The sequence below is a fragment of the Apodemus sylvaticus genome, chromosome 23, assembly GCF_947179515.1.
Source record: "Apodemus sylvaticus chromosome 23, mApoSyl1.1, whole genome shotgun sequence".
NCBI classification, from domain to species: Eukaryota; Metazoa; Chordata; class Mammalia; order Rodentia; family Muridae; genus Apodemus; species Apodemus sylvaticus.
This window is the reverse complement of record NC_067494.1, coordinates 24309257-24336511: the sequence shown is the minus strand read 5'-3', so window position 1 is coordinate 24336511 and position 27255 is coordinate 24309257. Positions and strand designations below refer to the sequence as shown.

The window sequence follows — 27255 nt, the reverse complement described above, 5'->3', positions numbered from 1 at the left end:
CCCATTGCTCCAGACACATAGGCAGCAGAGGATGGCCTTGTTGGACATCAAAGGGAGGAGAGGCCCCTGGTCCCAGAAAGGCTCAATGAAGCAGTATAGGGGAATACCAGGACAGGGAAGTGGGAGGGGGTTGATTGGGGTATAGGGGGAGGGGAGATGGCTTATGGGATTTTTGTAGGGGTGGGGGGCGACCAGGAAAGGGGAAATCATTTGAAATGTAAATAAAGAATATATCTAATAAAAAATTTAAAAAAAGAAAAGAAAAAAAAAGAAATACTATGTAATGCATGGTGTGTCTGATGTTACAAGAAGATAACTGTGGACATTTAAACTTACTTGCTAGTACAGCTAGGAAAGAAGATTGTCTAGAAGAGAAAGGAAGTTTAAAGATTTCTGCTTTCAGCAAAGACATAACTGACTTATTGGCTATCAGATAACCTAACTACCAACAATGATATTCAGATTAACAAATTCAGCAAAGCTTGTTATAGATCAGAAAACACAACCCTGTTTAAAAAAAATGCTAAAATTTGCTAAAAATTGCCTATGTATTTAATATAATTCCAGTGAGCAACCTATCCAATGTTTTGGTAGAAGTGATTAGATTGTCAAACTCTTATGGAGGCAAAAACCAAAGAACCTGGAAAAGATCAAATAAATATGACTTGCTCTTGAATAAAAAGATATATATATACTATATAAAAACAAGCTTAGCATGTTCAATTTGGTACAAGCCTGTGTTTTGTTTCTGTTTTATAGTTTTCTTATTACAAATCTGCTATCTATTTTCTATCATTGTCTTTTCACTGTGCTTCAGTAGGGGCTGTTCGAACTCTGTCCAGAAAATATAGACACAATGAGTTGGAGAAACAGTCAGTTTGTGGCATAATGACTCATACTGCCAGGGACTAATATGAGCGACAGTTATTGACATTCTTAATTCTCTTCTTACTAAGTTTGCCTTACATTTTATTGCTCTGTCATCATTCTTATTATATGTTTTCTTCTTTGTGGGGTTTAACTTCTACATGCTACTGAAAATTCTGATTGTCAAGTGAGACAGGTAGGGCCTTCAATCTGCCAAAATTCATTTTATGAGCAAATACACACATTTAGTATCTATTCTCTGAGATCCAATCATATCTTTGTCATTGTCTTATGTTATGATTGTTTGAAAAGTATAATAAATAATGGCTATGACTTAGTTATTTAAAAGTTATTGCATGCAAATAAAATATTACATAAGAACAGGATATGTTCTTCTGGGATATGATCAGCTCCCAAATTTAATATGGGCCATCTATCATCTACATGACCTTGGACAAAATTCTCTTAGCCTTTCCTCAAGCACTTTATTTATCAAATTAGGTCATTATCTAACTTTAAATGACTTTAAATATTAAAGGAAATTTGCAAGAAGATGTAAGGACTTTATTAGCATACAATTCCAAGATAGCTTATGACATTATGTACTAATTTTAGGATACTGACTATTTATATTTACATATTCTGTAATATGTTCTTAAGTAGTTTAATTGTGTAAAAATGGTTTCAATTTATTTGGGCATCAAATGGAAAAAATAATAGATTGAGAATCTACAGTTGTCCTGTGATGTAGAAGTCAGAAATCTCCTGTGTTCTGAAATGATACATGCTTTACAAGTAATAAAAACATAGTTAAGGAAAAGCTGGGGTTTGCTGACTTTTGTGAAAGCTACCACATAGCAAGAGAGTGTTGTTAAGTATCTCAGTTCTTTCTGAGTTGGGAAGCTGACTATGTCTCTCCTGTGATTATTCATTGAGCTTAAGTCTCTGGATGCTTCTCAGCATGATGAAAATTAATTCAAAGCTGATAAACATTACATATAGAGTAAATTTATTTTGATGCGAAGCAGAGATAACTATGTGAAGTGAACTGATTACAAATGTAGCCATTTGGATTAGTGTTTGCTTCACCAAAACTCAGTAATTCTTTCTGAGATCATTAAATGCAAATAAAGAATTGATCTTAATTCTCAGTGTTGTAAGAGAATGAAACAGATAAATTCAGGCTTAATCTATTTGAGCATTTCCTCAGAGAAACTTAATTTATTGTTAAGAACTACAATAAAATAAAATCTAATATTTAACAATTAAACACATTAATTTGTCATTATTTTACTGATCCAAGCCTTGCAGCTCAATCTAACATAGAAATGAAACAAAATATAATTTGCTTAAAGAGGTTTATATACCATGATATTTTAAAGTTTTTATGTGGTATATGAGCTTGATGAAGGTACCATAATGTGGGACTGTGAAAGGCAACCTGTGTCCTGGTCAAGCTAATTTTAAATCCCAGAGACCCAGCAGATAATTTTGCAAAGATTGTAAGGCCATTTGCCATGCTCCAAGACCCTAGGCTCCTGGCTCAAGGCCTCAGCTCTCCATAATTTTGTGGCCATCAGTCACCTAGGGCAACTCCCCAAGCCCCTGGTATTCTGTCTGGACTCCACCCCCACAGGTAGGCCTGGCCCACTATAAAAGGGGCTGCTTGCCCCCTCCTCTCTCTCTTATGCTCACTCTCTTTTTCTTACTCTCTTACCCTTACTCTTACTCTTGCCCTCTTGATCCCCCTCTCTCTACATGGCCATGGCCAGCCTCTACTTTTCACTCATCACAACTCTCTGCCAACAATAAATGCTTTAAAACCATGGACTGCCTCTTCTCATCTGGACCCACAGTGCTGGAGCAGTGGAGCAGGTCTTCCTCTAAAGAGCCCTCTAGTCATGTACAGGAGGCCTCCCTGTGTTTCCAGCCATGTCTCCACCAAAAATGATGGGCTGCATCCTATCAGGGCTCAGACTGCTGGGTGATGAGGATGTGGGAAGTTAGACTGCATGCACCCCACACCTGCTGCTGAATGGGCATTGAGCTGTGGGAAGCCACAGGATCCTGCTCGGGGGGCGTGACGTGGGGTGGGCAGATGCAGTTTGAGGTCCCTGGGGAACCAGTGGAGACCAGCTTGTGGGTCCCTGGGCTTCATAGAAGCCAAGGACTATAGGTTCTGGCTCTTGGACACTGAAGTCCACTGGATGCCTTGGAGAAGCTGAGAACAGTGTGGGGACGGAGGTGGGGGTGGGGGGCTGGGAGGGTGGGGGGTGGTGTGTGTGGGGGCGTGGGGGACTCTGGTTCTAGCCAGCCGAAGGGAAAAGGGCAGGAAGGAGAGCTTCCGCCAGGTCCCTTAGGGAGGAGTGTCCTTGGCTTGCTTGGTTGGCTGCGTAGCTTGGTGGAGACTTGGCTAGGAGCACAGGGAAGCCTCCTGCTTAAGACTAGATGAGGCTTTTTTTTTTTTTTGAGTATCTTCTTCATTTACATTGCCAATGGTAAAACCTTTCCCAATTTCCCCCTCCCAAAAGCCCCCTTCCAAAAGCCCCCCTCCCAAAAGATTCCCAACCCCTCCTCCCACTCCCTGCCTCCATGTATATGCCCCACTACTCGACACATTCCCATCTCCCCCCCATCCCCACCCCCAGTCCGTTTCCCTTTGTTGGGGCCTCTATTGAGCCTTTAATTGACCAAAGACCACTCCTACCACTGATACCCAACAAGGCATTTCTCTGCCACATTTTTGGCTGGAACCATGTGTACCCCCTGGTTGATGGTTCAGTCCCTGGGAGTCTTGGGGTGTCTGGGTGTCCAAAATCATTATTCTTCCCATGGGACTGTAAACCCCTTCAGCTCCTCCAGACCATTCTCTAGATCCTCCACTGGGGACCCCAAGACCAGTCCAATAGTTGGTTGCTAGTTTCTGCTTCTGTATTTGTAGGGCTCTGGCAGGGCCCCTCTGGAGATGAGTTTATCCTCAACAAAGTTTGAAAACCTGGATGAAATGGATAACTTTCTAGATACATACAAGTTGCCAATGTTAAAACAGGATCAGATAAACCACCTAAATAGTTCCATAAGCCCTGAGGAAATAGAAGCAGTCAATAATAGTCTCCCTTCAAAACAGAAAAGCCCAGGACCAGATGGATTTAGCAAGGAATTCTATCAGATCTTCAAAGAAGAGTTAATACCAATACTCTTCAAATTTTTCCACAAAATAGGAACTCAAGGAACACTACCTAACTCATTCTATGTAGCCACAATCACGCTTATACCTAAACCAAACAAAGACCAAACAAGGAAGGAGAACTTCAAACCAATCTCCCTCATGAACATTGATGCAACAATACTGAACAAAATCCTGGCCAACCAAATCCAAGAATGCATCAGAACTATAATTCACCACGATCAGGTAGGCTTCATCCCAGGGATGCAGGGATGGTTCAATATATGGAAATCTGTCGATGTAATTCACTACATAAAAAAAAACTAAAGGAAAAAAACCACATGGTTATTTCATTAGATTCTGAAAAGGCTTTTGACAAAATTCAGCATCCCTTCATAATAAAAGTCTGGGAGAGATTGGGAATCCAAGGCCCATACCTAAACATAGTGAAAACAATATACTGCAAACTGGTAGCCAACATCAAACTAAATGGAGAGAAACTTGAGGCAATCCTACTAAAATTCGGGACCAGACAAGGCTGCCCACTTTTTCCCTATCTATTCAATATAGTACTTGAAGTCCTAGCCAGAGCAATCAGGCAGCAAAAAGAGGTCAAAGGTATACAAATTGGAAAGGAAGAAGTCAAACTACTACTATTTGCAGATGATATGATAGTATACTTAAGCAACCCCAAGACTTCCACCAGAGAACTCCTAAAGCTGATAAACAACTTCAGCAAAGTGACTGGATATAAAATTAACTCAAGCAAATCAGTAGCCTTCCTTTACTCAAAGGATAAGCAAGATGAGAAAGAAATTAGGGAAATAACAGCCTTCACAATAGTCCCAAATAATATTTCATACCTAGGTGTGACCTTAACGAAGTAAGTGAAGGGTCTATATGACAAGAACTTTAAGCCTCTGAAGAAAGAAATCTATGAAAGTCTCAGAAGATGGAAAGATCTTCCATGTTCATGGATTGGCAGGATCAATATAATAAAGATGGCCACCTTGCCAAAAGCAGTCTACAGATTCAATGCAATCCCCATCAAAATTCCAAATCAATTCTTCATAGATCTAGAAAGAGCAATTCTCAAATTCATCTGGAATAACAAATAACCCAGGATAGCAAAAACTATTCTCCACAACAAAAGATCTTCTGGGGGAATCACCATCCCTGACCTCAAGCTCTACTACAGAGTGATAGTGATAAAAACTGTTTGGTATTGGTATGCAGACAGGCAGGAAGATCAATGGAATAGAATTGAAGACCCAGAAAAGAACCCACACATATGGTCACTTGATATTTGACAAAGGAGCTAAAAACATCCAGGGGAAAAAAGACAGCATTTTTAACAAATGGTGCTGGATCAACTGGAGGTCTGTATGCAGAAAAATGCAAATAGATCAGGCTTTTATAGAGGAAGACTTGGTCTTTTGCTCCAGCATGGTGGGTCCAGATGAGAAGAGGCAGTCCATGGTTTTAAAACGTTTATTGTTGGCGGAAAGTTGTAATGAGTGAAAAGTAGAGGCCCATCATGGACATGTGGAGAGAGGGGGAGCAAGGGGGCAAGAGAGAGAGGCAAAAGTAAGAGAGTAAGGGTAAGAGAGTAAGAGAGTAAGAATTAAAAAGAGAGGAGGGGGCAAGCAGCCCCTTTTATAGTGGGCCAGCCTACCTGGCTGTTGCCAGGTAATTGTGGGAGGAGCATACCTGGCTGTTGCCAGGTTACTGTGGGGGTGGAGTCCAGACAGAATACCAGGGCTTTGGGCATTGCCCTACATGTCTCATGGCCTCAGAATTATGGAGAACTGAGGTCTTGTGTATGGGAGTGTGCCAAACGGCCTTCAGTTCCTTATAGAATTATCTGTTGGGTCTCCAGTATTTAAACCTAGTTCAACGAGAACACAGACTCCCTTTTATAGTCCCACACCATAACATTAAACTAAATGTCATATGATATATGCTTACAGTAATGTATATATTTGAATTTTTCTTCTTTATAAATTATGTCTCAAATTCAAAATTACTTCCATAAATCATGACAGTTATGGAATTATTTTGGGGGAGTGCAGTTTATTGATGGTATTCAAGAGAGTAGAGAGGGATCCCTAGGCCTTCCTGTTATTATGGGGGTCTGGGATGGAAATTCTGAGGGAGATGTTCAGTGTTGGGGGCCAAGTTTGGACGGGGACTCCTCAGTAGCTGAGGGCGTCTCTCTTGCTCTCAGTGGCCTTGATAGAGTGGGCGGTCCAGGGCTTCTTATTCCTTGGAGGCCATGTAGGCTACGAGGTCTACCACCCTGTTGCTGTAGCCATATTCATTGTCATACCAGGAAATGAGCTTTACAAAGTTGTCATTGAGAGTGATGCCAGCTCCAGCATCAAAGGTAGAAGAGTGGGAGTTGCTGTTGAAGTTGCGGGTGACAACCTGGTCCTCAGTGTAGCCCAGGATGCCCTTTAGTGGGCCCTCAGCCTCTTTCACCACCTTCTTCTTTTTTTTTTTTTATTTGCAGATTTTCTATATGAATTTTTTTATTCGATATAATTTATTTACATTTCAAATGATTTCCCCTTTTCTAGCCCCCCCCCACTCCCCGAAAGTCCCGTAAGCCCCCTTCTCTTCCCCTGTCCTCCCTCCCACCCCTTCCCAGTTCCCCGTTCTGGTTTTGCCAAATACTGTTTCACTGAGTCTTTCCAGAACCAGGGACCACTCCTGCTTTCTTCTTGTATCTCATTTGATGTGTGGATTATGTTTTGGGTATTCCAGTTTTCTAGGTTAATAACCACTTATTAGTGAGTGCATACCATGATTCACCTTTTGAGTCTGGGTTACCTCACTTAGTATGATGTTCTCTAGCTCCATCCATTTGCCTAAGAATTTCATGAATTCATTGTTTCTAATGGCTGAATAGTACTCCATTGTGTAGATATACCACATTTTTTGCATCCACTCTTCTGTTGAGGGATACCTGGGTTCTTTCCAGCATCTGGCAATTATAAATAGGGCTGCTATGAACATAGTAGAGCATGTATCCTTATTACATGGTGGGGAATCCTCTGGGTATATGCCCAGGAGTGGTATAGCAGGATCTTCTGGAAGTGAGGTGCCCAGTTTTCGGAGGAACCGCCAGACTGCTTTCCAGAGTGGTTGTACCCATTTGCAACCCCACCAGCAGTGGAGGAGTGTTCCTCTTTCTCCGCACCCTCTCCAACACCTGCTGTCTCCTGAATTTTTAATCTTAGCCATTCTGACTGGTGTAAGATGAAATCTTAGGGTTGTTTTGATTTGCATTTCCCTAATGACTAATGAAGTTGAGCATTTTTTAAGATGCTTCTCCGCCATCCGAAGTTCTTCAGGTGAGAATTCTTTGTTTAACTCTGTACCCCATTTTTTAATAGGGTTGTTCGGTTTTCTGGAGTCTAACTTCTTGAGTTCTTTATATATATTGGATATTAGCCCTCTATCTGATATAGGATTGGTGAAGATCTTTTCCCAATTTGTTGGTTGCCGATCTGTCCTCTTGATGGTGTCCTTTGCCTTACAGAAACTCTGTAACCTTATGAGGTCCCATTTGTCAATTCTTGCTCTTAGAGCATACGCTATTGGTGTTCTGTTCAGAAACTTTCTCCCTGTACCGATGTCCTCAAGGGTCTTCCCCAGTTTCTTTTCTATTAGCTTCAGAGTGTCTGGCTTTATGTGGAGGTCCTTGATCCATTTGGATTTGAGCTTAGTACAAGGAGACAAGGATGGATCAATTCGCATTCTTCTGCATGCTGCCCTCCAGTTGAACCAGCACCATTTGTTGAAAAGGCTATCTTTTTTCCATTGGATGTTTTCAGCCTCTTTGTCGAGGATCAAGTGGCCATAGGTGTGTGGGTTCATTTCTGGATCTTCAATCCTGTTCCATTGATCCTCCTGCCTGTCACTGTACCAATACCATGCAGTTTTTAACACTATTGCTCTGTAGTATTGCTTGAGGTCAGGGATACTGATTCCCCCAGATTTTCTTTTGTTGCTGAGAATAGTTTTAGCTATCCTGGGTTTTTTGTTGTTCCAGATGAATTTGATAATTGCTCTTCCTAACTCTGTGAAGAATTGAGTTGGGATTTTGATGGGTATTGCATTGAATCTGTATAGTGCTTTAGGCAAAATGGCCATTTTAACTATATTGATTCTACCGATCCATGAGCATGGGAGGTTTTCCCATTTTTTGAGGTCTTCTTCCATTTTCTTCTTCAGAGTCTTGAAGTTCTTGTCATACAGATCTTTCACATGTTTGGTAAGAGTCACCCCAAGTTACTTTATACTGTTTGTGGCTATTGTGAAGGGGGTCATTTCCCTAATTTCTTTCTCAGCCTGCTTATCCTTTGAGTATAGGAAGGCCACTGATTTGCTTGAGTTGATTTTATAACCTGCCACTTTGCTGAAGTTGTTTATCAGCTGTAGGAGCTCTCTAGTGGAGTTTTTTGGGTCACTTAGGTAGACTATCATGTCGTCTGCAAATAATGATAGTTTGACTTCCTCCTTTCCAATTTGTATCCCTTTGACCTCCTTATGTTGTCGAATTGCCCGAGCTAGTACCTCAAGTACAATATTGAAAAGATAAGGAGAAAGGGGGCAGCCTTGTCTGGTCCCTGATTTCAGTGGGATGCTTCAAGTTTCTCTCCATTTAGTTTGATGCTGGCTACCGGTTTGCTGTATATTGCTTTTACTATGTTTAGGTATGGGCCTTGAATTCCTGTTCTCTCCAAGACTTTAAGCATGAAAGGATGCTGAATTTTGTCAAATGCTTTTTCAGCATCCAATGAAATGACCATGTGGTTTTGTTCTTTGAGTTTGTTTATGTAGTGGATTGTATTGATGGATTTCCGTATATTGAACCAACCCTGCATTCCCGGGATAAAGCCTACTTGATCATGGTGGATGATCGTTTTGATGTGTTCTTGGATTCGGTTGGCAAGAATTTTATTGAGTATTTTTGCATCGATGTTCATAAGGGAAATTGGTCTGAAGTTCTCTTTCTTTGTTGGATCTTTGTGTGGCTTTGGTATCAGCGTAATTGTGGCTTCGTAGAAGGAATTGGGTAGTGTTCCTTCTGTTTCTATTTTGTGGAATAGTTTGAAGAGTATTGGTGTTAACTCTTCTTTGAAGGTCTGGTAGAATTCTGCACTGAAACCATCTGGTCCTGTGCTTTTTTTGGTTGGAAGACTTTCTATGACTCCTTCTATTTCTTTAGGCTTTATGGGACTGTTCAGATGGTCTAGTTGGTCCTGATTTAATTTTGGTATTTGGTATCTGTCAAGGAAATTGTCCATTTCCTCCAGATTCTCCAGTTGTGTTGAGTACAGGCTCTTGTAGTAGGATCTGATGATTTTTTGGATTTCCTCAGTTTCCGTTGTTACATCTCCCTTTTCATTTCTAAGTTTGTTAATTTGGATACTTTCTCTGTGCCCTTTGGTCAGTCTGGCTAAGGGTTTATCTATCTTGTTGATTTTCTCAAAGAACCAGCTCCTGGTTTTGTTGATTTTTTGTATGGTTCTCTTTGTTTCTACTTGATTGATTTCGGCCCTGAGTTTGATGATTTCCTGCCTTCTACTCCTCCTGTTCACCACCTTCTTGATGTCATCATACTTGGCAGGTTTCTCCAGGTGGCATGTCAGATCCACAATGGATACATTGTGGGTAGGGACATGGAAGGCTATGCCAGTGAGCTTCCCATTCAGGTCTGGGATGCCCTTGCCTATAACCTTAGCAGCACCAGTGGAAATAGGGATCATGTTCTGGACAGCCTCTTGGCCATCACACCACAGCTTCCCAGAGGAGCCATGCACAGTTTTCTGAGGAGCAATGATGGCATGGACGGTGGTCATCAGTCCCTCCAAGATGCCAAAGTTATCATGGATGAACTCGGCCAGGGGCGCTAAGCAGTTGGTGGTGCAGGATACATTGCTAACAATCTTGAATCAGTTGTTATATTTCTCATGGTTCACACCCATCATAAACATGGGGGCATCAGCAGAAGGGATGGGGATGATAACTCTTTTGGTCCCACCCTTCAAGTTTACCCCAACCTTCTCCATGGTGGTAAAGATGCCAGTAAACTCCATGACATACTCAACACTAGCACCACCCCATTTAATGTTAGCGGGATCTTGCTCCTGGAAGATGGTGATGGGCTGCTGTAAGTGCCTGCAGTTACATCAAATGGGTTACCTGGAAGGGAAGCTGGGGATGTATGGGAAGGCAGCAAAAAAGAGACAGAGACCAAGATAACACCTGCTGTTCAATGTCTTACAGTTTAATGAAGAACTCCCAATGTATATAGGCAGGGGGAAAGTCTGGCAGCTTCTCAGCAGAATCAGTTCAGTTGCTCCACAGGTGGCTAGTGTTTTTCAGGAAACTGCAGGTCCTTGAGGAATAATAGGCTTCACCTTTGTCTGAGCACTCCACCCTATGTGGAGAGGATTATGGCTGGCACAGGAGTTCCCACTCAAAGGCTGGATGAGGAACTTCACATTGGTCAGTGTCAAATTCCTGCCAGGTGGCATGGCACCTCAATAAGGTTCTCTTTAGGCTTCCCATTGATGACAACTTTCCCATCTCAGCCTTGACTGTGCATTGAATTTGCCATGGGTGGAGTCATACTGGAACATGTAGACCATGTAGTTGAGGTCGATGAAGGGGTTGCTGATGGCAACAATCTCCACTTTGCCACATGCAGAGCAGAAGGCAGCTCTGGTAACCAGGCACCCAATACAGCCAAATCCATTGACTCTGACTCTGACATTTACCATTCGTCCACAGGATGAGACTGGCATTGCACAAGAAGATATGCCTGTCTCTGGAACAGGGAGGAGCAGAGAGTCCAGTTATGGAATTAAAAAGTGCTTTTGGTGATTTTTTGTAAGCATTTTGCATCAGAAGAATAAAAATTAGAATCAATTTATTATACTTTGAAATATTAACTATGTTTGGTCGCTTTGCTATTGCCTCATATTTTCTGAACAGTAGTGGAATAGAATATTAAGGCCTTCTGCTTTAGAGCAAGAATTGTTTTGCTTTTGAATTGATGACTTGTTGATATCAATAAACTTATTTTGTCAGGAGAGGTACCTGTACATTTACTCTTAAAAATGCCTATGGGAGCTACTCTTCATAGATGCTATTCTTTTCCATTGATACATTTCTCTACTGAAACTGTAATTTCCCTTCAACAGCAGGTTGTGTCAAATGACTGACTTTGTTTGAGAGCTAGGCTCAGCAAAGTGCAACCTGATGCCATCTTTCATGATACCAGGGAGAGAAGAATGGTCTTTCACATTCTGAAGGGGATAAAAAAAGTCAAAAGGAATAATACTTTACAAAAACAAGTATAATCCATAACAGAAAATACATAAAATTCATACATTTGTTCCTATAAAAACAATTTGAATTAAAAACTATTTTTGAAATTTGCTTTCTCTGTGTTATGTAAATTTCCATATAATGAGAAGAAATATGTACAACCAGAGTAATAGACTTTCTTTTTTTTTTCTTTAAGTGAGGAAAGTCAAATAGTTAAGATATGGTTCTAGAAAAGTCTTGTTGACATCTTCACCATAGAAATGAACCTCAATATTCACATATAACTATATTTTTTGTTATAGAATTTAAATCTTATGAATATTTGAAGAGAATAAGCATCCTAAAGTATAAGATTACTTTTTTATTGATTGTTTCTTTGATGATTTCACATATATATAAATGGAATATTGATTACTATAAACCTCCACTTACTCTAATCTCCTCCAGTCGTCCTCTCAGCCCCATTACTATATCATTTTCTTTCTGTATTTAAACAGAATAATCTTTTTGACTGTAGATTTAGGACTACACCTTAAAAGTTGTGCACCTCAGTGGGAACATAAACCAAATACAATGACTACCTGTTTCTCCTGAATCCATCAGTAGACAATAGTTCTGTAAGGAGTGCTAGGGACTTGGAACCCTTCCTCAGTTTGTGATTCTAAGGTTGGTGGGTACAGTATTGTGTAGGACCTTTGTAGCCATCAGAGTTCCTGTGAGGTCACGATTGCAGTAGCTCTACAGTGCCTAGACATTATTGTTTTATAGCCCCTTGACATTGTCTTCTAACTCCTGTCTTCTTTCGGCACTTTCTCCTTCAATGGTCCTGAAACTTAAAGGTGGTATTACAAATTCCCTGTCTACATTCATTGAAGTGTATTAAGCTCCACAAAGACAACAAGCTAGAGCCAGACCAGCAGTTGGTGACTCTGTGCCTCACGGAGGAAAGGCAACTAAACCTAGACAAAGGAAATCCTAAGAAGCCGAGAGAGGCAAAATGTCTTCATGTTCATTCTTTGTGCAAACGCTTTGGGAGGAACACAAGAAGAAGCACTCAGATGCTTATGTAAACAATTCATAAGAAAATATCTCATAATTTTTGTTGTAAATTTTGTTCAAGAAAGAGTCTCAATATGATTTTAATTTGCATTTGTTTGATAACTAAGAGTGTTGAACAGTTTTTATAGTGTTTATTAGCTATTTGTTTTCTCTCTTCTGAGAACTGACTGTTCAGGTCAATGGCCTAGCTTTTGATTTTTTTCTTCTTCACATATAATTTATTGAATTCTTTGTGTAATATAGACACAACACCTCTTTTGGATATACTGGCACAGATTCTCTTCCACTCTGTGGCCTTCATCTTCACTTGGCTGGTGGTGTCCTTTGATAAGGACACTTTTTAGGTTCATGAGATCCCATTTGTCAACTATTGGTTGTATAACCTGTGCTAGCACTAGGGTCCTATTCAGACAGTGTTTCCCAGTGTCTGTGCACTGTGTTCTCTATTCCTTTCACTTAGCCCTTTCAAAGTACCTGCTCTTTGGGTCACATCCTTTTCTAGGCAGAGTTGAATTTTGTGTAAAATGAGAGACAAGAATCTAGTTTCATTCTTCTACATGCAAATATCCAGTTGTGCAAACTTGATTTGTTAAAGATGTTCTTTTCTACAGTCTATTTTTTGATGTTTGGCAAAACAAACAACCAAGAACAAATAACCACCACCACCACCCACCACCACCATCACCACCCAACAACAACAACAACAACAACAACAACAAAATATTTCTTAGGTACATACACTTATATATCTAAGCCCTTTATTCCTGTCATGCATGTGTCGTCTTGCCAGTACTGTGATATTTTTATCACTAGGGCTTGTATTATAACTTGAATCTAGGCATGGTGAATTTCCCACAGCATCTTTTCAGTTTAAAAGTGTTTTGGTTATCCTTTTAAGATTTGTTTGTTTGTTTTAATGACTGTGGGAAACGGAAATTTCATTGAGTTCATAGATTGCTTTTGTTAAAATGGCCATTTCTCCAATATTTGCTTTTCAAACTCTGAGCATGGGATATCTTTCTATCATCTGTTGTTTTCCCCAATTAACTTCTTCTGTGACATAAGTTATAGAAGCCTTTGCTTTATTTGATTATTTGTATCTCTTTATTGAATTCTATTCTCATATCTGGAATTATGTTCCATATTCATTCAACTATTTGTGTTTTCTTGGTCCTCACTTTAGCATTTATTCATGTCATCTTTGAATGAATGAATGAAGAAATCAATCATTCTTTGATTTTTTAATGTATTTATATCTATTTAATTTCATTCTTTTATGTGTTTTAGGTTGTTTTCAGGAGGGATCATTGCTATAGGACTAAATTTTGGGAGACCAAAATTGTTTTATTTGTGATCTTTTGATGGGCTCCAGGTTTCTGGAGTTAGGACATTGATGAAGATTTTGATATGGAGGCCTGGTCCACATTTATTGAACAGTATTTGCATCTCTATTTGCTTTACTTATATATGGCCGATTTTTTATTAAAATTTTGTTAGTTTATTAAGGAAACAATACACAGTTTGCATTAAAAATATGTGATTCAATTATTTGTAGTTACCATATTTATTTCATATTTCTATACAGTCTAAATTCAGAGAAGACATTTTCTTGCATTATTCTTCTTCTATGATTGTCTAAAGATTTTATAAATCTTTTATTCATTGGTACCAAAGCACTTGAATCTGTCAGAAAAAATTAGCCCCTGTCATTAATACAATGAATAAAAGATTTATAAAATCTTTAGACAAATATTTATTGCTGAGCAAAATTATGAGATATTTAGGTATCTTTTTGTAAAAATAACACTATGTATTGTTGTGTGTGTGTGTGTGTGTGTATTGCAAAGAATTGAGCCCAGTAGTTTTTATTAACTGAATATATGTTCCATCACTGAACTGAACTGCCAACCTGACATGAATCAAAGTTTCCCACAATGATAATTGGTGGACTTAAAATTTGGTGGTACACACAATTATAATCTTTATTCAATATAGTTATTTTTATATCCATTGAGATATATTCTTAACATTTTAGTTATCTGAATTTTACCATTTAAATTCCAACTCATGAGGTATTTTTTAAATGTTAAGTTATGACATCTAACTAATCTATCAGGGAGGCTGAACCTGTATTTATACATTTCAGATGCTCTAAAAACTGGTTGACAAAAATGCCAGCCATAGCAATTACATAAGTTATGAGATTAAATTTGAGGTTTAAGTTACTAACAAATTGGGTCACTCATTTACCAGCAGAGTTTATAACATTGTGAAGATATATTTTAGATGAAGAAATGGGTTTTTAAGGCAGTTGAGTGTAGCATCTCATTAAAATGATCACTGTTCTCGCTATCATCCTTCAATTGCCTGAAATAAAAATCCCTAGTGATAGTCTTATTAAGTAAGAAGGATTAGGAACATAACATTTATAGGAAGCAATGGTAAACATGAGAAAAGAATGTGGCACATGACAGTAAAGGAAATTTATATAAAGCAAGCTTGCAAGTTTTTTGTAGGAGAAATTTATGTAGCAGGTGTGGCTCATGAAATAAAGAGAGCAGTAAATATATTTGGCTGTTCACAGTGCACTATCATCACCCATTATTACACTATCACAGAAAGCAAATGAATTAAGCCAGAAATGGGCAATACTAATAACAAAGGAGAACTTGGCCCAGGCAATATCTACTAACTCCTTAGAAAGTATATATAATTGAAAGTACCAGAGAACAAATGTAATTAAATGATATTATTTTATCAGTAAAAGTTATTATTTACTGATACTTCCCTTAGATATCAATATGAGAATATGTCCTATTGAAAAGAGAAAACTTAGATTATCCTAAGTTGTACATAACCTTTTATTTATTTATTTCTGTCTTCATCTTTTTTTTATTGATATAATTTTTATTTTCATTTCAAATAATTTCCCCTTTTCTGGGTCCCCACTCCCTGCAAGTCCCATAAGCCCTCTTCCCTCCCCCTGTTCCTCCATCTTTATTCAGCCATTAGAAACAATGAATTCATGAAATTCTTAGACAAATGGATGGAGCTGGAGAACATCATACTAAGTGAGGTAACCCAGTCTCAAAAGATCAATCATGGTATGCACTCACTGATAAGTGGATATTAGCCTAGAAACTTTGAATACCCAAAACATAATCCACATATTAAATGATGTCCAAAAAGAATGGAGGAGTGGCCCCTGTTTCTGGAAAGACTCAGTGCAAGAGTACAGGGGAATTCTAGAATATGGCCGATTTTGACCGGTTGGGTGAACCTCAAAGTTTAGTTTGGGGACTATTCAGTGATGATGCACAATTTGGCTATCTGAGTTGGTCTAGCAAAGTTAAGGCATGGTGCAGCTTCTTATATCACCAAAGGGTTCTATGAAGCATGAGTTGTTCTAACCATGGTTCCTCAGAAGTTAAGGTTAGTGTGACAGAGAAGAGTCAAAGTGAGGGCTATAAGTGTTGACAGATAGGTGCTCAGCACATGACTTTAGACAGTGGTGTTAAAAGTCTGAAGGTACAAGTGATAGAACTAAGTTGAATGCATGCGGTACTTGAATGCATAGTTCTCTAATGGTATTAGCAGGGTCATAGGTGAAGGAGCAGTGGACTACATGTGATGATACACAGATCAATGTCGCAAGTCCTCAGATGATGAAGTCAAATCTTAAACAGGCACGTGGAATCTTGATATGTAGAAAACTCTTTTCAAGTGATCTTTATGTTTGATAAGGGCTCTTAATATAGTTACTTGACTAAACATCAATAAGTTGCATTTATTAATTTATACTCATAGTTTTGTTCTGAAATTTGTACTTTTTACTTCTTTTTTAAAATCTTTTTGCACAGTCCTTAGATCTATGCCCATATCTTCATCAGTTTCCCTTCTATCTGAATAGCCTACATTTATGTTTCTGTTTATCTGCTTCATGCACAAGTAGAGTTGTTTTACTAAGATGCAAATGCAGTGCTTGGTATCCTTCCTCCATGCCTCGACAATCTACTTGTTCTGTGCCTCATTAAGCAAGTAAGACAAATTTCTAACTCTCCATCCTAATTGACCAATGTTTTCACACATGAACCAGTTACAGCATCCTGTACCTCTAGCTTCTGGAGCAGGCCATGTTTCTGCCAGATTACATAGAAAGGCAATCTAGTTCCTCTTATCCCATCCCTGTCTTGGGAACCAGACAGCTGAACATGAAGAGAAAAAAAATCTATAGGAAAAACATGTGACCAATGTCACATCACATGCTAATAAGGTCTCTTTTTCTTCTGGATGCTCCTTATATGGAAATGTCCCTTGGAATTTTTTTTCATTTTTTTTATTTACATTTATTTACATTTTATTTACATTTATTATAATTTATTTACATTTCAAATGATTTCCCCTTTTCTAGCCCCCCCACTCCCCGAAAGTCCCGTAAGCCCCCTTCTCTTCCCCTGTCCTCCCTCCCACCCCTTCCAACTTCCCCGTTCTGGTTTTGCCAAATACTGTTTCACTGAGTCTTTCCAGAACCAGGGGCCACTCCTCCTTTCTTCTTGTATCTCATTTGATGTGTGGATTATGTTTTGGGTATTCCAGTTTTCTAGGTTAATAACCACTTATTAGTGAGTGCATACCATGATTCACCTTTTGAGTCTGGGTTACCTCACTTAGTATGATGTTCTCTAGCTCCATCCATTTGCCTAAGAATTTCATGAATTCATTGTTTCTAATGGCTGAATAGTACTCCATTGTGTAGATATACCACATTTTTTGCATCCACTCTTCTGTTGAGGGATACCTGGGTTCTTTCCAGCATCTGGCAATTATAAATAGGGTTGCTATGAACATAGTAGAGCATGTATCCTTATTACATGGTGGGGAATCCTCAATACAATCCACTACATAAACAAACTCAAAGAACAAAACCACATGGTCATTTCATTGGATGCTGAAAAAGCATTTGACAAAATTCAGCATCCCTTCATGCTTAAAGTCTTGGAGAGAACAGGAATTCAAGGCCCATACCTAAACATAGTAAAAGCAATATACAGCAAACCGGTAGCCAGCATCAAACTAAATGGAGAGAAACTTGAAGCAATCCCACTGAAATCAGGGACCAGACAAGGCTGCCCCCTTTCTCCTTATCTTTTCAATATTGTACTTGAGGTACTAGCTTGGGCAATTCGACAACATAAGGAGGTCAAAGGGATACAAATTGGAAAGGAAGAAGTCAAACTATCATTATTTGCAGACGACATGATCGTCTACCTAAGTGACCCAAAGAACTCCACTAGAGAGCTCCTACAGCTGATAAACAACTTCAGCAAAGTGGCAGGTTATAAAATCAACTCCAGCAAATCAGTGGCCTTCCTATACTCAAAGGATAAGCAGGCTGAGAAAGAAATTAGGGACATGACCCCCTTCACAATAGCCACAAAGAGTATAAAGTATCTTGGGGTGACTCTTACCAAACATGTGAAAGATCTGTATGACAAGAACTTCAAGACTCTGAAGAAGGAAATGGAAGAAGACCTCAAAAAATGGGAAAACCTCCCATGCTCATGGATCGGTAGAATCAATATAGTTAAAATGGCCATTTTGCCTAAAGCACTATACAGATTCAATGCAATACCCATCAAAATCCCAACTCAATTCTTCACAGAGTTAGAAAGAGCAATTATCAAATTCATCTGGAACAACAAAAACCCCAGGATAGCTAAAACTATTCTCAGCAACAAAAGAAAATCTGGGGGAATCAGTATCCCTGACCTCAAGCAATACTACAGAGCAATAGTGTTAAAAACTGCATGGTATTGGTACAGTGACAGGCAGGAGGATCAATGGAACAGGATTGAAGATCCAGAAATGAACCCACACACCTATGGCCACTTGATCCTCGACAAAGAGGCTGAAAACATCCAATGGAAAAAAGATAGCCTTTTCAACAAATGGTGCTGGTTCAACTGGAGGTCAGCATGCAGAAGAATGCGAATTGATCCATCCTTGTCTCCTTGTACTAAGCTCAAATCCAAATGGATCAAGGACCTCCACATAAAGCCAGACACTCTGAAGCTAATAGAAAAAGACCCTTGAGGACATCGGTACAGGGAGAAAGTTTCTGAACAGAACACCAATAGCATATGCTCTAAGAGCAAGAATTGACAAATGGGACCTCATAAGGTTACAGAGTTTCTGTAAGGCAAAGGACACCATCAAGAGGACAGATCGGCAACCAACAAATTGGGAAAAGATCTTCACCAATCCTACATCAGATAGAGGGCTAATATCCAATATATATAAAGAACTCAAGAAGTTAGACTCCAGAAAACCGAACAACCCTATTAAAAAATGGGGTACAGAGTTAAACAAAGAATTCTCACCTGAAGAACTTCGGATGGCAGAGAAGCATCTTAAAAAATGCTCAACTTCATTAGTCATTAGGGAAATGCAAATCAAAACAACCCTAAGATTTCATCTTACACCAGTCAGAATGGCTAAGATTAAAAATTCAGGAGACAGCAGGTGTTGGAGAGGATGTGGAGAAAGAGGAACATTCCTCCACTGCTGGTGGGGTTGCAAATTGGTACAACCACTCTGGAAATCAGTCTGGCGGTTCCTCCGAAAACTGGGCACCTCACTTCCAGAAGATCCTGCTATGTCCTTTGGAATTTTAAAGAACTTGTCTCTGGCAAAAATACAAGAAAATAACGCCTATTAGTCTTCTTTGAGCATGTTACCTGACCTTTCACCTATTTCCTCATCACATAAGACTTTCCTCTTCCTACTGTTTGTAATGAACCTTAAAAATCAGGGCAGGTTTTGCTTGCCCTAAGCTGGATTAAGGGCTCTATTGCTAACGTGCCACATCACTACCTATTGGCCTTCGATCAAGCTATCTTTTGAAGGATGTTTGACTTCTTTTTTTTTCTGGGGACAGATTCTCTCTTATCTTCCTTTATAAAAATCTAATAACTGCTTTTAGATTCACACTTTGAAAACACATTTTCCTGTGTCTGGGATATGCAGATTTTCCTAGAGAGATTCTTTCAACTTTCTGATCTTGGAAAAGTGACAGCTCTGACATAAAATTGTCTTTTCATTTTGATAAGTCTGAATTTGAAAGTAATATTTGTAGGATCTTCAGATTTCTGTATTAAACTGGCTCCATCGTGCTTTCACAGTGATGAAATACGGGGATTTAATTACACTTTGGTTTTCTTTCTATTGTTATGAAGTTTCCTAAGACACACTGGGTATGTGTCTCTCTCTATAGCCTGATGTACAAGCACCTTTTGACTATTCCTATGAACCAAACAGCAAAGTCTTTAAAAAAATCTACAAGTTTGTTATGTTGAAAGATTTTTAATAGCCTTAGAGAAAGAGATAATTGTTGAAATTAGAGATGGACATTTTGTAGGAAAGGACATTTGATACTTTTTTGTGTTTTTATAGTTGCATTTGTGAATGTGACTATGTGTATTTCTACATTATGTATATGAACATAATGTGTGCCTGTGTATGTGTATGACCTTAAGACAAAGTCTATGCTTTCTATCTTCATTTGTCATATGCCATTCCATTTTTAAAAGATGGGGTTTTCCATTGAACCCAGAGGTCATTGTTTGGCTAGACTTTCTATTCCTGAGATCCTCCTAGTTCTTCTCTCCAGCCCTAGTGTTGCAGGCACATGCCATCACACCCAGCATTTTATGGGGCAGCTCATGATCCAATGTGAGGTTCCCATGCTGGTTGGTGCAGTAAACACTACCTATTAAGCCATCTCCCTACATACCAGAAGCAGGCTGTAGAAAATACAGCTCAGATTTTATGCAATGCTTTTCAAAGGCATAGCAGAATAATAGCACAAAGTCATGTAAGTTTCCCCATGAAAATTATAAATGAAAATTATAATAAGTGGGTAATAAATATAGTCATCTCTGAAACCAACAATAACCTATGTGTGTAATTTGTGGCAAATATGCCAACTTTGTGAGTTGAATGATCCCTTAGTATTTCTCACTTGTGACCATACATGTTCAGTTGCATGTAAACTCATTGAGCACTGCATTTTATTTTACTGTGTCTAAATTTTTCCTTGTGCTTAAAGGGTACCTTTTGTAAGACAGTGTAAATAAAGCACTTAAGCGTACAATCATAATTCAAAACCAAGGTCTCTAGGGATAGCCATGAATAAAAATCACATTTGTTTACAGTCATTCAATCGATTTGCTAAAATTGAATGCATTAATAGTGGACATCATTTGTCTCAGAAATAGCTCTATTCTGTGCTGGAAGGAACTATTTGACAGTATCTGAAAGTCATTTTTATAAACTACTGTACTAAATGGTATTGGTTGGATAATTTTCATCAATTGTTTTTAGGCAAAGCAATCATTTTGTACAGCGTCTCTGGGCTATAATTATAAGACTATGACACATTAGAAGTTATTGAGGGCTATTTTCTTCTCTAGGATACTCACAGTTAAATATCTACTTTGTTATTGAACATAAAACAACTCCACTTATTTTTAATATTGCTATAATAATTACAACAGAAGAATGTTTCTTCAATATAATTTTTCTTAGTTGATATTGTTCTCACATTTGCAGTAAACTGACAGGAACAGTTCACTAATAGTGAAGAATTACATTTAAATACAAAGAAGTTGACCAAATTTAATACAAATAAAAAGTATTTTATCATAGCAAATTATGATCATGTGCCTTCCCAACCATTAAATAAACTATGATATATGGGTGACTCCTATTTCTTAATCAGGACTTTCTCTGTGTAGCACATTAATTTCTAGTTAAGTGTAATTTCTTTTAGAAAAACAGTTGGTCTCTTTGGTTAAGAATCACAAATCAAATCCCCCATGCTTTTTAATTATCTGATTAATCAAACTATGTAGCTGAAGCAATTTAAACTTATTCGTGTCTAGCTTACACATGAATGAGACTAAGACTATGATTATTTTATTTGCCTTTGACAACTACTAAAGAGTTACCCCAATCTACTTTTCTAACTGCTGTCCTGGCTCCCTACCCAGTGGGTTTCCCCAAATATTTGTTTCTCTTGACCATGTACTCGTGGTCCATCTTCTTTCATGATTGGCTTTCTCCTTTGTCTTTACCTCTTCTCTCTCTCTCTCTCTCTCTCTCTCTCTCTCTCTCTCTCTCTCTCTCTCTCTGCTACCTCCAACCAAGTAACAAAACCCACCCTACTTTTAATCCCTCTAGTAATTGGTTGCACCAATTTTATTTAATTAATAGTTTTAAATTAAAAAACAAGGTTTGCCCAACGAAAGCTGGTAAAAGTGAGTATTCACTGGTAGGCAACTAAACCTTCAGGTACAGAATTTAGCATTACGGTGCATAGTAGCATACCGAAATTTAACAAAAGTAATATTAGAGTATTTTCTTTTTCAAATACATTAGCTGAGAGTATCATACTTGAAAGCATTCATAGATAATAGAGTTGCAGTTATTATCATTAAAAATTATAAAGAATTATGCAGAATACTTACTGCATAATCAGAACAAAAATTTAAAGGCCATGAAACTGAATGGAGAGGATCACTAAAGACTTAAAAATGTGTTCAGCATCCTTAGGCATCAGGGGAATGAAGATTAAGACTACTATGAGATTCCATCTCATCCTAGTCAGAATGGCCTTCACTGGAAATAAAAATGACAAATTCTGCCAAAGGTATGAAAAGGGAAGCTGTTATCCTGAGAATGTAAATGAGTGCAGCTACTATGGAAATCAGATTGAAGTTTCAAAAACAAAATAAAACAAAACAAAACACAAGACAAAAACAAACCATGAAATGGGCCTACTCTCATGTCCCAGCTAAACCCCTGTAGGTACACACTTCTAGTTTACTACAGAGTGGCGCATCCATGTTCACTGCTGTTCTATACATGGCATCCAGGAAATGGGATCAATCAAGATGCCTATTGACTGAGGAATGGATAATGAGAATGTGCTCATACTGTCAAAAGCCATGAAAAATGGGTCCCTGTATCAATCTTCCATCTCCTGTATAAAGGAAGTGGTTGGACCATTCTGCAGTTAACACCTGCTTTGTCAGGCTGATATTGACCGCATGGATGACAGCCTAATCCTTTTGAAATGTAGATGACAACGTGTAGTTTGCTGAGGAAAATGCCTTTGAGCAGTTCAACATTTCTTCCCTCAAAGGAGGAATGGAAACAGAAAATGTGGTATATTTACACAATGGAATACTACTCAGCAATTAGAAACAATGAATTTACAAAATTTTTAGGCAAATGGTTTTTTGATCTGGAAAATATCATCCTAAGTGAGGTAACCCAATCACAAAAGAATACACATGGAATGCAATCTCTGATAAGTGGATATTAATCAGCCCAGAAGCCCTGAATACCCAAGGCACAAATAGCATAACAAATGACTCCCATGAAGAAGTATGGAGAGGGTCCTGATCCTGGAAAGGATTGATCTATCGTTGGAGGGGAGTACCAGGACAGAGAAAAAGGACAGAAGTGATTGGAGAATGGGTGGAGAGAAGAAGGTTTATGGGACATATGGGGAGGGGGACCTGGGAAAGGGGAAATCATTTGGAATGTAAAAAAAGAATATAGAAAATAAAAAAATATATAAAAAGAAAACTTGCAATTTCAAAATTTTTCCCCAACTTTTTGAGTTGTCAAAAGACAACTTTGGTTGTCTGACCAGTGTTGCAAACAGGGAAAATGTTTCTGAAGGGGCCACTGTAATTATTATGAGAGAGAGAGAGAGAGAGAGAGAGAGAGAGAGAGAGAGAGAGAGAGAGAGAGAGTCAGAGACCCAGAGACACAGACAGAGATAGAAACAGAGACAGAGACAGAGGCAGAGAGAGCACCCCATTATTTGTGGAAATGTACAAACCTAACTTCAACAAGGGCTATTTGCAAGCACAAGTGACCTCGTTGCATTGACAACCCTCCCCTCTAACAGATCTACCAGTTTCAAGTGATGAAAAGATGTCCCATCTTTCATTGTCCAAGGATTTAGGTTCAGCGTCTATGCTATTGCCATCATCCTGAACAAAGCCTTCCTTAGCCATATAACTTTCTGAAAAAAACTATGTACTTTTTCCTTATCCTCAACACCAGAAGAAATAGAAGTTGGATCCTGAGAAAAGAAGAAAAATTTGGCTAAAGCTCCCACTAGTTGTTATGTAATGTGAAGAATGTCTGATTAAGTCTGCCATGGAATCTACAAATAAGACATCCCTCAGAAGAGGATGGTGTCTCCTTAGATGTTCCATAGGGTACTTTTGAGGTTTAGTTATAATTTAGAACCAGTCACCAGTGGGTGTTGTGGTGCCAGAGCTGGACTGTGAATTTCAGAGTTTCATGGCAAATATTAGCCTCAGGAGTTAAAGGTCTATTACAGATATATTCAAGACAGATATTATATCCATATTCATTAAGACTATGGGATTAAAATGTTATTGAGTGTGCTAGTGGCTGCTATCCTAAAAATTCACTGTAATGAGGGGTTACTTGCCCCCTAATCTCTCTCTTGCCTATCTTATCCCAGTTTCCTGTTTGCTTCTTTCTTGCCCTCTTGGGCTCTTCTCCCTTTCCCCCTCTCTCCATGTGGTCATAGCTGGCCTCTACTTCTCTACTTGTTCCTTCTCTCTGCCTTTCTCTGCCTCTACTACTTTCTTAACTCCCCTCCCCATGCCCTAAATAAACTCTATCCTATGCTTTAAAAAAATCACTGAAACTGACTTTCATTGTTGAGAAGTTATGTAGCTACATTTACACTCAAAGGGGAGACAGCATATATTTACAAAATAAACTGTGTATGATTTGAGGGTATATGTGAGTGTAGCTTAAATATGCAAGAAGAAAATTAATACAGTTTTCTTTTGTGTGCTTCACTAGGTTCTACAAACCTATTTGTATTTCTGAGAATTCTGTCTGACTTTGCATAAAGTTGAGAAAATTTTGGGAGCCCTCATGGATTTCAAAGCAAGACTGTTTTAAAATGAAGTGAGTACTTAAATATTACCCAAATTTCAACCAGTCAGTTCTATTTGTGATGGGTGGTCCTGAGATATATCTGGGCTTTTGTAAGATGATTCACTACAGTCTGACCTCTGAGTTAATCACTTAAGACTGCATTAAACAGCCCACAAATATGCTGTCATGGTAGCTGGTTCATCCTCCTAATGGTAAGATCCTAGTGAGATGCTTGAGTTCATAAGTGGCTCATCTATGGCCTGAACAGAGGCTTATTTTCAAACTTTATTAAGATAACATCTGTAGCTTGGGAGTACATCTGCTCATGTAAGCAATTATTAATCCTTTGATTTTGTAATGCAATACATTGCATCTATGTCTTATTACTTCAACCTTAGTAATTTTACAGTTTTAGTTCCAACAAAAATATAAACATTTTAATTCCTGTTTTGTATTCTGTGTGCTATACAATGATAACTAAAAATAACACTAGGATTATTTAACATGCTGAGGGATCTAAAAACATAAAAATGTAATTTCTATCTATAGGTATAGAAAAGCATCTCACACATGTATAGAAGAAATTATTTTAACCAATTTTCCATTGTGGCAGCCACTGGCACACCACACAAACATGTATGCACATATTTACATACATACATACACACACATACACACACATACACACTTGCACATGTTAAAAACAATTATCAAATATTGGACATGTCTTCTCCAAAGCTTGGACACAATTTTATGTCAGTTATACTACATATTATGCTTTAGTATTAAATGTCTAATATTCATGTATTTTGTGCACATAAAAATTCATCTCTTACTCTGTCATTGAGAAGCTATTAAGTATTTTGACAATCTCTGTTAATGTTAAATGATAAGGTCTTTATATTTATCTTGTGAATACTCCTGGTGTTGATTTTCTGTAAATTAATATGCTGGAGACAGGTCAATATGACTTTCTATGTAGCATGTGCCAAACTCTGGATAACTGCTAGGAAGAAAAGGACCCACAATCTTAACAGCCAATCCTTCCACTCTTGTGCCAGTTCTGGCCATCCTGAACACCCCACAGACACTTTGCGACCAGTCTACTGTCTCAAAGATTGTCCCTGTTTGTTCTGGTTCCTGGGAGCACACTTCCACCTACAGTTATTGGAAATAATTTGGAACAGATTATTTTTCACTATGAAAAAATCTTGATGAGATGTTAAGGACCCTTAAGCCATTTTACCATGGCCAGAACATCCACAGTTCTAGAGTATCCTCAGTTCCAGAGGGGCCAGAGGGACTTCTGTGACTGATGCTACATGGCAAGTCTTGGACTTGGATTGACTCTAGCAGGCATAGCCAGTCTGGCCCAAGTAGGAGGCTGTGATCAGTCCAAACACCCATAATGTTGCTATAAAAGCCATCTGCTTCCTCAGTGAGTTGTCTGAAAGACACTCATTCTACCTCTCCTACAATTGCAGCATTAGGCCAAATGAATGGCTTTTTCCCATTGGCCTTTTCTTGCTCACTTTCATTAGTGAGAGCTAAGTTGGTAGGACAAAAAGAGAAACAGCCAATAGAAGCAGCAGTTTCAGTTTGTAGCTCTGAACTCAGTGGTGGACAACCTGTGATTCCACTGGGGAGATCATGTTGCTGGCTTGGCAATCCTGCCTAACTGGCAATGATTACCCATGGTCAGTTGATCCTAATCACATCCCCTTATTCCTGAATAGCAAGCCTGATTCTGAACTCCAGTGGGTGGCCCAGCTCCTCCTCAGCTCCCAATATTGCGCTACAAAGAAGGATGGCTCAAGCTGTTCCAGCTGTGAGCACTGAGATATGCTGGGAGTTACTTGAAAACTGGAAAGGCAGAGTGGCCTGGGCCAGAAGAAGCTACAGAATAGAAGTGGTGGGGTGGGGAACTGATTAAAATAAAGGATAAAAGGCTATTAGGAGGCAGGGGAAGATCTCCTTGACCCTCTTCAACAGAAGAGTTCCAGAGAACAAGCACATCTTCTAAGCATTAATGGATGTTGTCCAGGACCAAGTGTCTAGATATGCAGGACTGCATGGAGACTGTAACACTAGAGGGCTCCACTGTCTGCTACCATGCCTTACTGCTACCAAACACTGAGGGAAATAAAAGTTACTATAAACCCAACATTTGTAAACCTCTGAAGTTTTAGATTTTTTTCATAACCTACTTCAATAAGGGTTTGTAAATGCTTTAACCTCCCCTATTGCCCAATTACCAAAGGTAGGGAACTAATAGGTGGTTAACAGGACATATGGGATATTGATCTGTTTAGAAGTAGTTCTTTGGGGCAATCCTGATCTTTGTTGTCAACAGTAGAGTCCATAGCGAAACATCAAACATGAATTAGTCTCAGCTTAATCCAGAAGAAACCGAAGGGCTCAGCTGATCAGTAAGTATCTACAGGAGTGGCTAGAAGCAGCCAGAATACCACCAGAAATTCTTTGGTGTATTTTCCTCTTAGGAAGTTATGACAAGGGAAGCTCAGCAAAGAAAGCAAGGCAAACCAATGCAAGAGCATCATCAGTGAAGCCCAGGGTCAGCAAGCCCAATGAAAACCAGCAAAGAGAGCAAGGTGAACCAATGCAAGAGCATCATCAGTGAAGACCAGGGTCATCAAGCCCAATGAAAACCAGCAAAGAGAGCAAGGCAAACCAATGCAAGATCATCATCAGTGAAGACCAGGGTCAGCAAGTCCAATGAAAACCAGCAAAGAGAGCAAGGTGAACCAATATAAGAGCATTGTCCACCATCTGTTGGGTTATACTTATATACTTTTTAAGCA

The 27255-nt window shown here is 38.8% G+C and overlaps 1 pseudogene; it reads right to left on the bottom strand.

Moving 5' to 3' along the window:
* Positions 1-6292: 6292 nt before the first annotated feature.
* Positions 6293-10827, bottom strand: LOC127673692 (glyceraldehyde-3-phosphate dehydrogenase-like; annotated as a pseudogene).
* Between the last annotated feature and the right edge of the window lie 16428 nt (positions 10828-27255).